The sequence below is a fragment of the Dasypus novemcinctus genome, chromosome 22 (assembly GCF_030445035.2).
Source record: "Dasypus novemcinctus isolate mDasNov1 chromosome 22, mDasNov1.1.hap2, whole genome shotgun sequence".
NCBI lineage: Eukaryota > Metazoa > Chordata > Mammalia > Cingulata > Dasypodidae > Dasypus > Dasypus novemcinctus.
The window spans coordinates 68605193-68621848 of record NC_080694.1 but is presented as its reverse complement, the minus strand read 5'-3'; the positions used below and the strand labels follow the sequence as shown (position 1 = coordinate 68621848).

The 16656-nt window shown below is 43.5% G+C and overlaps 2 pseudogenes; one reads left to right on the top strand and one right to left on the bottom strand.

The window, feature by feature from the left end:
* Positions 1-851: 851 nt before the first annotated feature.
* On the bottom strand, positions 852-2038 carry LOC105745015 (peptidyl-prolyl cis-trans isomerase A pseudogene; annotated as a pseudogene).
* Positions 2039-2056: 18 nt separating this feature from the next.
* LOC101427913 (class I histocompatibility antigen, Gogo-B*0101 alpha chain-like) lies at positions 2057-4423 on the top strand (annotated as a pseudogene).
* The last annotated feature ends 12233 nt before the right edge of the window (positions 4424-16656 follow it).

The following is a 16656-nucleotide window of genomic DNA, read 5'->3' as shown; positions in this document are numbered from 1 at the left end:
CAATGCCTGCCTTGCTTCACTCAACATAAGGTCCTCAAGATACATCCATGTTATCACATGTGTTTGTACTGTATTCTTTTTTATAGCTGAGTAGTATTCCATTGTATGTATATACCACATTTTATTTATCCATTCCTCTGTTGATGGGCATTTGGGTTGATTCCAACTTTTGGCAATAGTGAATAATGTTGCTCTGAACATTGGTGTGCATATATCGGTTTAATGTCCTATTAGAGTTAAAGGTTTTTGATGTTAGAATTTTGAAGTTGGTGTTTGATGCTGAAGCCTTAACCTGGAGCCCCAGGAAGTAAGATCACAGAGGAAACAGAAGCAAGCCCCAGGAAGACAGGAACCTTGAGCTCAGGAAGAAGCAAGCTCTGGGAAGAGAGGAGCCCTGAACCCAGAGAGAAGCAAGACCCTGGAAGAGAGGAACACAGGCAGAAAGAACCCTCACAGACGTCGACAGCATCTTGCTCCAACACGTGAAAACAGACTCTGATGAAGGAAGTAATTTATGCTTTATGGCCTTGAGTATATAAGCTCCTATCCCAAATAAATACCCTTTATGAAAACCAACCAATTTCTTATATTTTGCATCAGCTCCCATTTGGCCAACTAATACAGTTGTTTAAGATTTTAATTTCATATTCATAAATTTAACTCTGCAATCCAACTACACTTGGAATGAAGGGGAAGATGATGTGGAACCCAAAGACCTGCAGTGGAATCCAAAGAACTGCAGAAACAACACAGAGATTATAGAATACTGAGAGCAGACCAGGGCAGTGGGCGTTCTCTTGAGCCACAGAAAGAACGGTCTGGAGGTTAAGACTAGAGACAAATCCAGTTCATTAGACTTGTCCTCGGTCAGCAAAGGTGAACCTCTTGAAGGTCTTGCCATGCCTAGACCCAAGGCGCTCCACGACTTCCACAATCTTCTGCCCACTTTCACCTTGCCAAAGACCACATGCTGCCATCCCACCAAGCAGTCTCAGTGGTGCAGATGGAAAGCTGGGAGCCATTTGTGCTGGGTCCAGCACTGGCCATGGAGAAGATTACAGGCCCCTTGTACTTCAGGATGAAGTTCTCACCGTCAAACTTCTCCCCATAGATGAACTTGCCACCAGCATCACTGTGGCGTGAGGCGTCACCACCTTGGCACATAAGCCCAGGAACAATTCTGTGAAAGCAGGAACCCTTATAACCCAGTCCCTTTCACCCCAGGGCTCAGGGCACGAATATTTTCTACAATCTTTGGAACTTTATCTGCAAAAAGCTCAAAAGAGAAGCGGCCCAAGGGCTCGCAATCCACCGCAGTGTCGGAGAAACGGTGGGGTTGATCTTGGCTGCTCAGTGAGGCACTGCAGTGGCCGACGGTGGCGTCTGCAAGGCACCAAAATCATTTTAAAAGGATAATACATCACAACCAAGAACGTTTATCCATGATGCAAGCTGGGATGAATATATGAAAATTAATCTAATTTATCATTTATCAGAACATAGAATAACAATAATATAAACTCAATGCAGAAAAAGCATTTAAAATTAAACATCTTTGATAATAAAATTTCTCAATAAACTAGGAACAAAGGCAACTTCTTCAAGGTGATAAAGGGCACTTATGAAAATTCTATAGATATCAAATTTTGTGGTGAAAGCTAATAATTTAAAATTTTGTTTTAATTTCTAATATAGTCAATACGAACAGCTATAAGCCACATAAAATCTCCTTGGGGTCCTCACTAATTTGTAAGCAATTAAGAGTCAGGACCAGGCCTCACTGACAGGGGTGACAGAGTGCTCGGTGCAGGGGAGGGGTCAGCGGGTCAGTCCAGGACCGGTCTTGCTCTCAGGATATCCCCCGAGGCTGGCGTGTGGGGCGGGAAGGCTGAGCTGGGGAGCCCCCGGTCCCCGCAGTTTCACTTTTTCTCCCAGTCCGAGTCAGGTCCTTCTGCCCCGACCCTCGTGACGCGGGCCCAGGCTGCATCCCATTGCGGGCCCGGTTCTGGAGAAGCCAATCGCCGGCCCCGCGGCCCATCCAGAGCCCGCCCCGACCCGCCGGGACTCAGGTTCGGCCAGACCCGGGGGTCCGGCCATGGCGCCGGGGACCCTCCTCCTGCTGCTCTCGGGGGCCCTGGCCCTGACCCCGACCCGGGCGGGTGAGCGCGGGGTCGGGGGGCTGCCCGGAGGGGTGAGGGGACCTGGGTGGGGGCAGGACCCCGGAAGCCGCGACCCCCACGCCGTGCCCGCCCCCCCCCCCCAGGCCCCCACTCCCTCAGGTATTTCAGCACCATCGTGTCCCGGCCCGAGCGCGGGGACACCCACTACCTCGCCGTGGGCTGCGTGGACGACACGCAGTTCGTGCGGTTCGACAGCGACGCGGCGAGTCCGAGGATGGAGCCGCGGGCGCCGTGGGCGGAGCAGGAGGGGCCCGAGTACTGGGAGCGGGAGACGCGGGTGGAAAAGGACGAGGCACAGACTTCCCGGGTAAACCTGCGGACCCTCCGCGGCTCCTACAACCAGAGCGAGGCCGGTGAGCCAGGCGGGGGCCGGGGTTGCCCCGAGTCTCGGGTCCCCACTGCACCCCAAGGCTGCGGGACCCGGGACCCCCACCCGGGATCGCGGGAGGGACTTTTCCTCCGTTTCGTTTTCAGTTTATACCAGACCAGCCAGGACCAGCCTGCGCTGGGGGCGGAGTGAACAGGGGGGCGGAGGAAAATACCTGACCGAGCCAACGGGGTGGCCGGTCATGGGTGGGACCTGGTGGGCAGGGCTGACCTCGGGTCGGGGCCAGGGTCTCACACCCTCCCGCTGATGTCTGGCTGCTACATGGGCCCCGACGGGCGCCTCCTCCGCGGGTACTTTCAACACGCCTACGACGGCGCCGCGGACTTCATCGCCCTCAGCGAGGACCTGCGCTCCTGGACGGCGGCGGACACGGCGGCGCAGATCACAGGGCGCAAGTGGGAGGAGGCCCGTGATGCAGAGCACTCTAGAGCCTACCTGGAGAGGCAGTGCGTGGAGGACCTGCAGAGATACCTGGAGAGCGGGAAGGAGACGCTGCTGCGCACAGGTACAGGGGGGCGAGGCGCCCCAACCCCAAATGTCCTGTCCATTCCTGGTGGTCACATGAACGCTGCTAGGATGGCCAGGAGAGAAATGGAAAGTTCCTGAAGTTTCTGACCTTCCCGCAGACCCCCCAAAAGACACATGTGACCCACCACCCCATCCCTGACCGTGGGGTCACCCTGAGGTGCTGGGCCCTGGGCTTCTACCCCGCGGAGATCACGCTGACCTGGCAGCGGGAAGGGGAAGACCAGACCCAGGACATGGAGATTGTGGAGACCAGGCCTGCGGGGGACGGAACCTTCCAGAAGTGGGCGGCTGTGGTGGTGCCTTCTGGGGAGGAAGAGAGATACACGTGCCACGTGCAGCACGAGGGGCTGCCCCAGCCCCTCACCCTGAGATGGGGTAAGTGGGAGGAGGTGGGTCCTCTTCTAGGGAAGCAGGAGCCCTTCTGAGCTCCTCCAGCAGGGTCAGGGCTGAGCCTGGGGTCAGGGCCCCTGACCTTCCCCCTTCTCAGAGCCGCCTTCACAGCCCATCATCCTCATCGTGGGAATCGTGGCTGCCCTGGTCATCCTTGGAGTGTCCGTGGTGGCTGCAGTTCTGATCTGGAGGAGGAAGAGCTCAGGTAGGGGAGGGGCGGGTCTGAGGTTTCTTGTCCAGGGGGGTTTCCAGCCCGGGTAGCAGTGTGCCCTGCCCCTTCCTGGTACCGTGAAGCCCCTCCTCACACATGTGCCCATCCAGTCTGGGCCTGTTACTACACTTACTTTATAAACCTGTGAGAGAAGTAGGACAATGTCCCCAGTCATGACGTGGAGGCCCCTGTTCCCAGCAGTCAGAGGGAAGGAGCTGCTGAGGACAGACCTCCAGGAGGGCAGAAGGTCCAGCCCACACATCCCCCACCTCCTGTTTCCTGATCCTGCCCTGGGTCTGCAGTCATGGTTCTGGAATCTTCCCTGGATCCAGGACTAGTTCTCAGGTCCTCCTGTCCTGTTCTTACTAGTTGTTTTTCCACAGGTGGAAAACGAGGGATCTACGCTCAGGCTGCTTGTAAGTGGGGGATGGAGGGGGAGGTGGTGTGGAGGGTCAAGGCTGACTTGAGGCTTTGGGGAGTATAGACAGAGCCCACGGGGCAGCTCACCCCTCGTCACTCCTTGACTCACATCTCCCTGTGGCTCTGACCAGACCCTGTGTTTGTTCCTCTCCAGCCAGCGACAGTGCCCAGGGCTCTGATGTGTCTCTGGAGGCTTCTGGAGATGAGATCCTAGAGGACCTGAAAGCAGAGAGGGGTTGGGCTGAGAGGACACACCTGGGTCCTGGGGATTCCTTGGACATGGACATGAGGACTGTGGAGGGCTGATCACGACGTCAGCATTTACAGAGACGACCTGAACGTGCTCTTGATTGTTTTTTTCTGTAGCGTGACAAAGCTGCCTCTTGGGGGATGGAGAAATTCAAGAGTTGTTCACACCCCTCGTGTGACTTCAAGACCCCTTTCCTTTGGGATGTGAAGACTTTCCTTCCTCAGCTGGCATCTGTGTGTCCGCATTCCTGTTGTATACTGGAGGATGGGGAGGTAGCTTGCCCCCTGCCCCCACACTAACCTGTGTTCCCTGCCCTGACCAACCATCCTGCTCAGGAGAGCTGGGTGTGGAATGTCCACAGCCCTGTCTTACTTCATGGTGCCCTGAGCTGCCCCTTCCTGCTTCCCTTGAAAATGAGAACCTGGGATGATTTTTGCTTTTACAGAGTCTTGGTATTAGGTGGGACTGAGGAATCAATTGAGGAAGAGGAAAATTCTTAAACAAGAAAGAGGAAATAAAATGCCCCGAGAACTTTCCAAAACCCATGTGTCTGCTGTGCTGAGTGATGCTGTGAGGAGTGAGGGTGGACAGGCCTATGTCCAATTGGTGCTCTGTCCATGTGGGCATCACACTGAGCAGGACTGACAGTTTCTACTTTAATTAATTCCTGGTGATTTGGTCCTTCCCTTCCTGCCTCTCTCCCTCTCTCCCCTTAACCAGCTTCACTGACCCCAATGTTGGCAGCAGGCCAAGCCCTTGGATTTGTACAAAAGACCCTAGTGTAGATCCACAGGTGGGCAATGGGGTCTTAGCCTGGATTGCTCTTGTCTTGGAGGGAGTTGAAATTGTGCTTCCCATAAGGATCCAGAAGGTCTGGGTGGACCATGAGGTTCTGTGTTTGTAACAAGGGGGTGCTGAGCTGCTGGATTTCAGGTCCTTCTTTAGAGCAAGAACCCAGACCGGGGAGGTCCTGTGCCTGTGCTCCAGCTCCCTGGAATGGTGTTATGTGCCTTCTGGGCTTTGCACCCATGTCCTGAGATGGGGGGTCTGGGAAGAAGTCCGAATGCTTCATCACAAGCCCTTCACACTGTCCTGTCTCAGCTGGATGGTGAAGCTTGTGCCGCCAGTGAAGATCTCTACTGTGATCAATATTAAAGGAAACTGTATAGGTAGAAAGACTATAATGGTATGATACCATAAAGAAACTTGATTCTATACCAGGGAATAAAGAGTGCTGGAATAAATTAATGTAAAATTAAATGTATGTTTCTTATCTTTACTTGTTCTAAAAGTTAATTCCTGAAAGGAAAAAATAGTAGCAATGTGTCATATATTTATAGCATATATAAAAGCAAGATGTGTCCAAACTATATCAGAAAGGATGAGAGGGAGGAATTGAGAATATGCAATTGTAAGGCTGTTATTACTCTTCATGAAATAGTACAATAGGGATTGAAGGTAGAAATTGATTAGTTAAAGATGTATATAGAAAACCTTTGGAAAAACACTGAAGAATTACAAGAAGAGATATTAAATAATATGCCAAATGTGGAGATAAAATGGAGTCATGAAAATACTCAAGTAGGCCATGAAGTAACAGAAAAATATGAAAAAAGAAACACATGGAGCAAGTAGAAACAGCTAGGAAGGAGGTAGATTGAAATTTAACCATATCAATAATCACATTAAATATGAGTGGTCTAACCACATCAACTAAAAGACAAAGATCAAGTAGGATGAAAGAATAAAACATGACTACACACTATCTAGAAGAAACCCAATTTAAATCTAAAACATAAATAGGTGAAAAGTAAAAGAAGGGAAATGAATATACCTTGTATACAACAACCAAAAGGGCTGTGGAGTAGCTGTACTAATCTCAGAAAAAGTGGACTACAAAACAAAGAATATTTTCACAGATAAAAAAAGGACACTCTAAAATGACAGGGGCTCAATTCTGCAAGAAGACATAAAAAAGCTGTATATATATGGACCTAACAACAGAGTTCCAAAGGCATGAAACAAAAGTTGATTGTATTAAAGGACAAATAGACAAACCCACAATTATAGTTGGAGATTTTAACCCTTCTCACATTTTGATGAAGAATTTGTTTCTAGAATATGTATAGAACTCTCAAAAAGTCAACAGTAGAGAAAAATACATGAATAATGGGTAAAATATTTGAACAGACACTTCACCAAAAATTGATGCAGGGGAGTAAATAAACACATGAAGAGAAGTTCAACATCATTAACCTTTAAGGAACTGCAAATTAAAACCATGATTTGGGAAGTGGACTTGGCCCAGTGGTTAGGGCCTCCATCTACCACATGGGAGGTCCGCGGTTCAAACCCTGGGCCTCCTCGACCCATGTGGAGCTGGCCCATGTGCAGTGCTGATGTGCACAAGGAGTGCCCTGCTGCATAGGGGAGCCCCATGCACAAGGAGTGTGCCCTGTAAGGAGAGCTACCCAATGCCAAAGAAAGTGCAGCCTACCTAAGAATGGTGCCGCCCACATGGACAAATGACACAACAAGATGACAGCAAAAAGAAACACAGATTCCTGTGCGGCGGACAAAGGAGACTCAGCAAATGGACACAGAGAACAGACAACCGGGATGGGGGGGCGAAGGGGAGAGAAATAAATAAATAAAATCTTTAAAAAAAACAACAAAAAAACCCCAATGATGCGATACTTCTACACACTTCTCAAAGCATTCTTTTACAAAAAATTTCTCCAAACCTGACAATATCAAATACTGACAACCATGTAGAACAACTGGACCTCATATATTGGGGTGATAATGCAAAATGTTGCAACTATTTTGGAAAATAAAATTGAATATATATTTACAGTATGATCCAGCAATCCCACTTCTAAGTATTTAAAAGAAATTAACAGAGAAGTGGCCCTGGCTCAACTGATAGAGCATCTGTCTACCATATGGAGGGTCCAGGTTTTGATCTCTAGGGCCTCCTGACTCATGTGGTAAGCTGGTCCATGCTCAGTGCTGCCATGTGCAAGGAGTGCCCTGCCACACAGGGGCACCCAGTGCAAGGAGAGCTGCCCCACATGAAAAAAGCGCAGCCCACCCAGGAGTGGCACCACACACATGGAGTGCTGATGCAGCAAGATGATGGAAAAAAAAAGAGGTGCAGTTTTCCAGTGCCACCAGATAATGCAAGCAGATGCAGAAGAACACACAAGGAATGTACACAGAGAGCAGACAATGGAGGAAGGGGAGATAAATTTAAAAAAAAGAAATTAACAATTATGCTCATACAAAAATCTATACACAAATGTTTTTTGCAGATTTATTCATAATTTTCAAGGTAGGGGAATAGGCCAGATATCCAAAAACTGATGAATAGAAAAACAAACTGATATATCCACACAAATGCTATAAAAAGAAATGAACTATTGATTTTCACAACAAAATTGGTGAATCTCAAATACATTTTGATAAGTAAAAGAACCCAAACCCAAAAGCTGACAGATGGTATAATTCTAATTCCTTGATGTTCTACAAAAGGCAAAACTAGAGGGATGGAAAACACATTAGTACTTCTCAGGGCTTGGGTACACCATGGTGCGAACTTGTAGGAGACAGAACTGTTGTTTTCTTTATTATCGTTGTGGAAATACAACTCTAGGCTTTTGTGAAAATCCATAGAACTGTACATTACAGAGAGTGAATTTTCTTCAATTTAAATTAAAACGAAAGAAAACAGGTTAATATGCCAATTTAACAACAAAGATTGACTAGATGAAAAATGATGCTAAGCTGTTTAAAAGAGATACATATTAAATATTGGGATACAATAAGATGTAAGGAAAAGGATTTAAAATGATACCATGGAAAACATAACAAAACAAAGCTGTGGTGGCTATATTACTGTCTGAGAAGGTAGACTGTAAGATAAGAAGTGTTATGACATTTCATACTGAGAACACTGCCAATTCATGAGGAAGCCATGATCATTTTATATTTGTATATACCTGGAAACATCAACTCCAAATATGTAAATTAATAGACAAATAAAAAGTCACATTTGGAGACACTGACAAACTTCTAAAATGAACAATAAAATTTAGTAAGCATAAAGAAAATATAAACAACTCTATTAACCAGTACTTATTTCAGCTGGCTTCCACAGAGAAAAAATATCCCTGGGAGGCACCAAGGGTTTCATATTGGAGCTGACCCTCCTCATGGTGGACAAACATCATGTGTCCTGTTCAAGACACAAATCTCAACTTGGTTGTAATGATGGGGTGGAAAAGAACTCCACTAGAGTGTTTAGCACGAGACCCAGATTGCTCCCAGGACCCCGAGGTGTAAACACTAGTCTGCCAAAGTTCCAAAATGTCGGAATAGACAAGAGGGGGGCTGAAGACTGCTCTTCAGGCCCCCTCCATTGGGAGAGTTTCTCAGTAAATCTTTCTTTGTCTATGGTCATTTCAGTCTCCGTGTCCCAGTAAGCGCCGTGTTTTCTCCAACACCTAAGGGATTATGATATATATATTTGACAACTTTTCTCAGGTGAGTTCTAGTTAACAGTTTATTAGTTCATGTAAATACAAAACTCTTACAACCATTTAGGCCTCTTAGTACTTAGCATTTTAAAACACCATACGGAACTTACAGGAAAATGGCATTGAAGTAGGTAGGCAGAATCTGACTCTTTCACTAAAAGAACGAAGGAGCTACTTTGGATATATAGAGAGAATGGGAAGGTACTCTGAGTCATCCAGGAGGGTACTGGAAAGATAAGTAACAAAGGAAAACTGAGTTGCTCACCCCTGAGGCTGGAAATGGCCCACATACCCCACCCTCAGGGCAAGTAGCCTCTGTGGAGCCCCTGGCTGGCTGCTGCCAATGGAATGGGAGGGAGATTTCCCTGGGAGGAGGAGGCATCTAACGGAAGGTGGAGAGTGGTTTCTTTGCAGTCAGTTTGTCCAGCTGAGCCTCTTTTGATCCTGACCTGACGGGGACAGATAGAGCCAGATCAGCTTTCTGAACACAGTTAACCCGTGGGGCCAGTTTAGCTCAGTGGCCCTCCACCTGGCTCGCAGATGTAAGGTCCCTGGCTCTATTATGAGGTCTCCTTAGAGAACTGATCCAGAGAGTGGCCCTTGGGGTTATCAGGCACGCAGCTGATACCTTAAGACAGGGATATATAGACATTTTTTTTTGTTTTGTTTTAGGTTTACTTGGATCTGTCATTTTTTAAAGTTTCTCTTTTTTCCTCCTTATTTTACTCACTAAAACATGGTACATCACCTGCAGAGGGTAGGTTGCAAGATTGATGAACACCAGAAGCCTGAGAAGCTCCTTAGGGACCTAAGTGGGAAGGCTGGTTTTCCTTGATTGTCATTGTTTTTAGTTGCTGCTGTCTTGTTTCTTGCTTGTTGTCTCTCCCCTTTCTTCGTTTCCTTTTTTTTTCTTCTACTTATATTTTCTACCTATGTTATTTCTTCTATTTCTTTCATTTTTCTATCTTCTGTTTCCTGTTTTTCTTTTTGTTCCTCTCCTTTTATTTAGGCTTCAATTTTTTGTTTTTATTTCTCTCTTTTTTCCGTTTTCTTTCTTTTTTTTCTTTTCCTCATTTCTCATCATTCTGGCCTTTTAACTCATTTTATGTATTTTTCTCTGTTTTCTTTCTTGTTTCATTTGTTATCTTCAGTTTTTTTACTCTTATCCCTTTGTACTTGTGATTACTTATTTGTGTTAATTATTTATTTTCCAAGTCTTGTACAATTCCACTTGTACCTTTTAAAAATTATTTTTACTATTAGTTATTTTCTCTTTTTATCTCTTTCCTTTTCTCTGGTCCTAATTTTTTTTAAGGGAACACAGACAACTGCAAGGATATATCACACATACACACATATGCAACAACAACAACAACAACAACAACAACAAAAAGCCCTTGAGTAGAAAGAGAAGCTAACCAATCAACTAAGCCCATCAAGAGAAACAAATGCCTAGACACCAACAAAAAAATGACAAGCCATACTAAGAAGCAGGAAGACATGGCCCAGTCTGATGAACAAAGTAAAAAACTTTATAAAGGGTATTTATGAAAAACCCTCAGCTAATATCATTTTCAATGGTGAAATCCTAAAAGCATTCCCTCTAAAACCTGGCACAAAACAAGCATGCCCACTGTCACTACTCATTTTTAACATTGTGTTAGAAGTACTTGCTCATGCACTTAGGCAAGAAAAAGATATAAAAGGCATCCAAATTGGAAAGGAACAAGTAAAGATTTCACTATTTGCAGATGACATGATCTTATACATTAAAAGCCCTGAGAAATCTACAACAAAGCTACTAGAACTTATAAATGAGTTCAGTAAAGTGGCAGGTTATAAGATTGATGTACAAAAATTAGTAGCATTTCTGTATGCCAATACTGACCAATCTAAGGAGGAAATCAAGAAAAAAATTCCATTTACAATGGCAACTAAAAGCATCAAACTTAGGAATAAAAACATCAAACCTAGGAATAAATACACAAATTTAAATCAATTAAATAATTTATGAATTTAACTAAAGATTTAAAAGACTTGTACACAGAAAACTACACAACACTGTTAAGGATATCAAAGAAGACCTAAATAAATGAAGGGCTTCCCTGTTAATGGATAGGAAGACAAAAAACACCATTAAGATGTTTATCCAACTGATTTACAGATTTAACACAATCTCAATGAAATTACCAGAGCATTTTTTACTGAATTGGAAAACCTAACTATGAAATTCATTTGGATGTGCAAGGGGTCCTGACTAGCCAAAAACATAGTGAGAAAGAAAAGCCAAAATGGAGGAATCACATTACATGACTTTAAAATATACTACAAAGCTACAGTGGTCAAAACTGCATGGTATTAAAGATGTACTTACCAAATCCAATGGATGTGTCATGATGATGGGAACGAGTGTTGTTGGGGGGGGGAGAGGGGGGGGTGGGGGGGTGGGGTTGAATGGGACCTCACATATATATTTTTAATGTAATATTATTACAAAGTCAATAAAAAATAAAAAAATTAAAAAAAAACAATCTGTAGTATAGACACATGATGAAATATTATTTAGCTGTTAGAAGAAATGAAGTCATGAAGCATATGACAACATAGGTGAAACTGGAGGACATTATGTTGAGTGAATCAAGCCAGACATAATAGGACAAACATTGTTATGATTTTCCTATTGTGAACTAAATATAATGAGCGAACTCATGGAGTTAATACCTAGAATATAAGTGACCAGTGAATATAATGTGGTTAGAGAATGGAAAGCTGAGGTTTAATCTGTGCAGAATTGGTAAAGAGTTTATTGTAAATGTTTGGAAATAAATAGAAATGGTGAAAGCAAAAAAAAAACAAAAAAAAAACTGCATGGTATTGACACAAGGCTAGACATACTGATCAATGGAACAGATCTAAGAGTTCTGATATAGAGCCTCGCATATATGGTTAACTGGTATTAGACAAAACTTATACAAAACTTAACTTGAGATGGATCAAAGATCTAAATATAAGAGCCAAGACCATAAAGATCTTCAAAGATAATGTAGGAAAGCAGCTACAAGATCTCGTAGTATGAAATTGTTTCAAATTTTATACCCAAAACATGAACAGTGAAAGAAAAAGATAGATAAATGGGACCTCCTTAAAATAAATTTTAAAATTGCACCTCAAAGGAGTTTGTCAAGAAAGTGAAAAGGCAGCCAACTCAATGGGAGAAGATATTTGGTAACCATATATCTGATAGAGAACTAATATCTAGCATATAGAGAAATCCTACATCTTGAAAATAAAAATACAAAAAACCCATTTAAAAAATGGGCAACGGATTTGAATAGGCCCTTCACAGAAGAAGAAATACAAATGGCTAAAAAGTAAATTAAAAGATGCTTAACATTACTAGCTGTCAAAACTACAATGAGATATCATCTTATACCCATTAGACTGTGGCTATTAAAAAAACAGAGGACTACAAGTGTTGGAGAGGCAGTGAAGGAAAGGGAACACTTATCTACTGCTGGTGGGAATGTAGAATGATGCAGCCATTGTGAAGGACAGTTTGGAAGCTAACTGTAGAACTGCCATTTGACCCTGCAATCCCACTGCTGGGTATATACCCAGAAGTATTGAAAGCAAAGACAGGAACAGATATATGCACATCAATCTTCATGGCAGCATTATTCACTATCGCCAAGTCTTGCAAGCAATGTAAATGTCCATCAACAGGTGAATAAGCAAACTATGACATATATATATATATATACGCTAAGAAGGAAAGCAGTATTAACACACACTATAACATGGATGAACCTTGAAGAACTTACGTTGAGTGAAGCAAGCCAAGCACTGAAGGCTAAATGTTACATGACTTCACTAATACAAAATAAACAAATTGAGCAGACTCACAGAAGTAGAGTCTGGAAGATAGATTTCCAGTAGACAGAGGATTGTGAGGCAATGCTCATATGGGCAAAATCTATGACAAAATAGAAGGGTATATTGTGCAGTGGATGGGCACGACAGTGATGCAGTGATGCTATTGGGTTCAGCGGTGCTGGTCTGTGAAGGGGATAGGGTGAAGGGGATTGGATTATCCCTGGAACTGGCTGGAGGGTTGGGGGAAGGAGCAGGTGACCACTGGGCTTTGTAGGTCTGTGGTTAAAACAACATTGGGAATATTCTTTTGGCAAATGTGACAGGGGAGGGTTACTGGTGTAGGGTATTGGGTGTAGGTGAGCATAAATGACAGGGCACCCCTGGGGCAGGCTTCTATGGAATATGTAAGTGTTCATCTTGTCATAGTGTATTATATCAGTGGGTGGAGACCCACACAGTAAACAAGAAAGTATCAAACTCCAATCCTGGGGAGTACTGCTATCTTCTCAATTAGAGGGACAAGATTCCTTCAAGAACAAAGGCAGTGCCTAATAAAAGGAATCAGACCAATATATCAAACCCTCAATATTATTTCAAGTAACTTTGAATCTTATTCTTCAAAATGTGAAAGTTAATAGTTATCATAGGTTCCAAGGGGAGGGGGAAGGTAGAATAGATTGGATGGGACATAGGGCATTTTTATGGCATTAGAATTTTTCTGAATGATCTCACAATAATGGATACAGGCCATTTTAAATTTTGTCAAAGTTCATAAAAGTGTGTGGTCCAAAAAGTAAATCATAATGTAAGTCATTGACATAGTTAGTAGAAACGCTTCAATATTTGTACATCAATTGTAAGAAATGTACCATCCACAGGTAAAGTGTTCTTAATAGGGGAGAGTGGAAAAGGGGGAGGAGGATGTTTGGCATATGGGAATCCCCTATATACTGTATGTGACTCTTCTGTGAAATGAAAAAAATAAGACACTGGGAGGATAAACAGAAGAAAATGTCACTGTGCATACAAGACAACAGATCTTATACTGATGAAAGACAAAAGCTCAAAAAATTTTATTTCAATTTTTTTCATTATTTCATTTCCCATTTTTCAAACTATCATTATTATTATATCTTCTTATTACTTTTATTTGAGTATTTTTTTGTTTCATTCTTGAAAAGATCTGGATCACAGAAAGGTCACAGCTGTGGTAGGGGAGGAGCTGTGGTGCAGGGTGTCAGTGATGAGGGATGCACGGGAGGAAGTTCACCTTAGTATACTGCTGAGGCAGACAAATGTGCTCAGGAGTTCCTGGAGCATTGTCACGTGGGTGGAGATCCAAGCAGTACCTGAAAGAGTATCAAGTTCCCATCCCGGGGAGCTCTGCCACATTCACTAATGGGATAGCAAGAATTCCCAAGTACAGGGGCAGTGACTAGTGAAGGAGGATGGACCATTGATGGACGCTTGATACTGATGGCTGTACCTATGAACCTTTCCTTTTGAAAGAGAAACTTAGCCTAGTATTACATGTTGCCTAAGAGTTACCTCCTGAGAGCCTCTTTGTTGCTCTAATGTGGCCTCTCTGTGATCCAAACTCAGCATATAAATGCATTACCTTCCCCTGTGGCATGGCCCATGACTCCTGGGTGAGTGTCCCTGGCACCAAGGGATTATTGCTAAGCACCAACTAGCAATGCACCTGGAAAAAGCCCTTGACCAAAAGGGGGAAGTGTAAATACAAATGAGTTTTTATGGCTAAGAGATTTCAAAGCGAGTCTGGAGATTATTCCAGAGGTCACGTTTATGAATTCCTCAGCTTGATCTCATTGACTGACACAGTAAATAGTACCTCAGACAGCAGCGCTCCTTAGGGCTCTAGAGACATCAGATATTACAGACAGGGCAGACAGCTCAGGAGTTTGGTGCTGTGCCAGGGGACCCCACCTCAGAATTTATGCTCCCCAGAGTGACAGAGTTGGACTCATTTGTGTTTACCCTACACACGGCTCTTCTGCCTTTTCTGTTTGAACCTATAGTTAGTACTAGACTTGATAGGTGTAATGTCCAAGAGACTCAAATCTTTGGGCTGTCATTTGCCAGTTGGGCCCTACTCTCAGTTCAATGGACTCACCCAGGACAACTATCAAGGAGATGATGATGGACAGCAACTATCCCAAGGAACAGAGAGAGTCTACAAATGCAAGCAAAATAGTCCCATTCATCAGCTCTGTATTAGTCAGGCAAAGGGGTGCTGATGGAAAATACCAGAAATCTGATGGCTTTTATAAAGGATATTTATTTGGGGTAGAAGCTTACAGTGACCAGGCCATAAAGCTTAAGTTACTTCCCTCACCCAAGTCTATTGCCATGTGTTGGGGCAAGATGACTGCCAAAGTCTGCCAAGAGTTCAAGTTTCTTGGGTTCCTCTCTTTCCAGGACTGTTTCTCTCTGGGCTCAGTTGCTGTGTGCTCTCCCCACAAGGCCAGCTGTAGACTACCGGGCAGATGGATCTGCTCTCTCCATGGCTTCTGCCATGTCTAAGGAGCCACCTCTATTCTTTTGTGTTCTTCTCCTGTGTGTTCACTTCCCGGGTTCCAGCTTTAAACCTCCCACTCTCTTCTCTGCCGTGTAGTTTTCTCTGTGAGTCTACTGACATGGCCCAACCAAAGCACTAATCATAATTTAATCACACCCAGAGGAATAGACATGTTTAGAAACATAATCCAATATCTATTTCTTTGAATTCACAAACAATGCCAAACTGCTACCAGCTCCATGCAGGCAGAGTGGGCATCAATCACCATCCCAGAACCTTCAGGACTGGGGAATGAAGAGTGGATTAGAGTAGACTTACATTTATCCTACTATAGACTTATTGTTATTCTAGTAATGGAAGAACTTTTATCACTGATGTTGAGGCAGTGGCCACCAGAAGTTCTGGGCGGGGGGGGGGGGGTGGTGAGGGGAGAGGAAAGGGAAAAATAGGTATAATATGGGGGTATTTTCAGGACTTTGGAATTGCACTGAATGACTTTACAATGATGAATATGAGCCATTATATATTTTGTTGTAACTTACAAAATTGTGCAGGACAGAGTATATACTATAATTTCAACTATAATCCATGCTTAGTGGCAAAGCTGAAATAAGTATTCATCAATTCTAACAAATGTAGAACAGTAATGAAGGATGTTGTTAATGTGGGAAAGTGTGGGAGTGGTAGGAAGTGCAGCATATGGGGATCCCCTGTATTTTCTATGTAATTTAAGTATTTTTTAAAAAATAAAAAAGTATTAAAAATGTTTTATGGATCGTATATAATACATATACATAGGCTACAGTCCTAGAAGACAATGCTTTAACTTTAGTTTTAAGTAATTATGTTTATAAATTAAGAGAAAAAGGCAGATAAAGAAACAAAAGAGGTAGCCTTTTTGCATTAGTTTTCATCAGTTTTTACCCAGATATTTATCATTTCTAGTGCTCTCCCTTATTTTCTAAGAATCTGAGTTTCTACCGGATATCATTTGCTTTCGACCTGAAGAACTTACTTTATTATTTCTTGCAGTGTAGGTCTAGGACTTTAAAGATCTTCCACTTTAAAGATATTGCACTTTCTTCTGGCAGTTTAACTTTTTAAATAAAAATTTAATGATGAATATCTTCATACATGAACATACATAAACAAAAAATGTATAGTAAAGTTTGTGAATTTATAGACCAAACCTGCATATCATCATGCAGGGATCCCCTACATCACCCCTCCACCAACACCTTGCATTGTTGTGAAACATTTGTTACAAACTATGAAAGAGCATCATTAAAATATTACTACTAGCTATAGCCCATATTTTACATGTTGTGTTTCCCCCCAA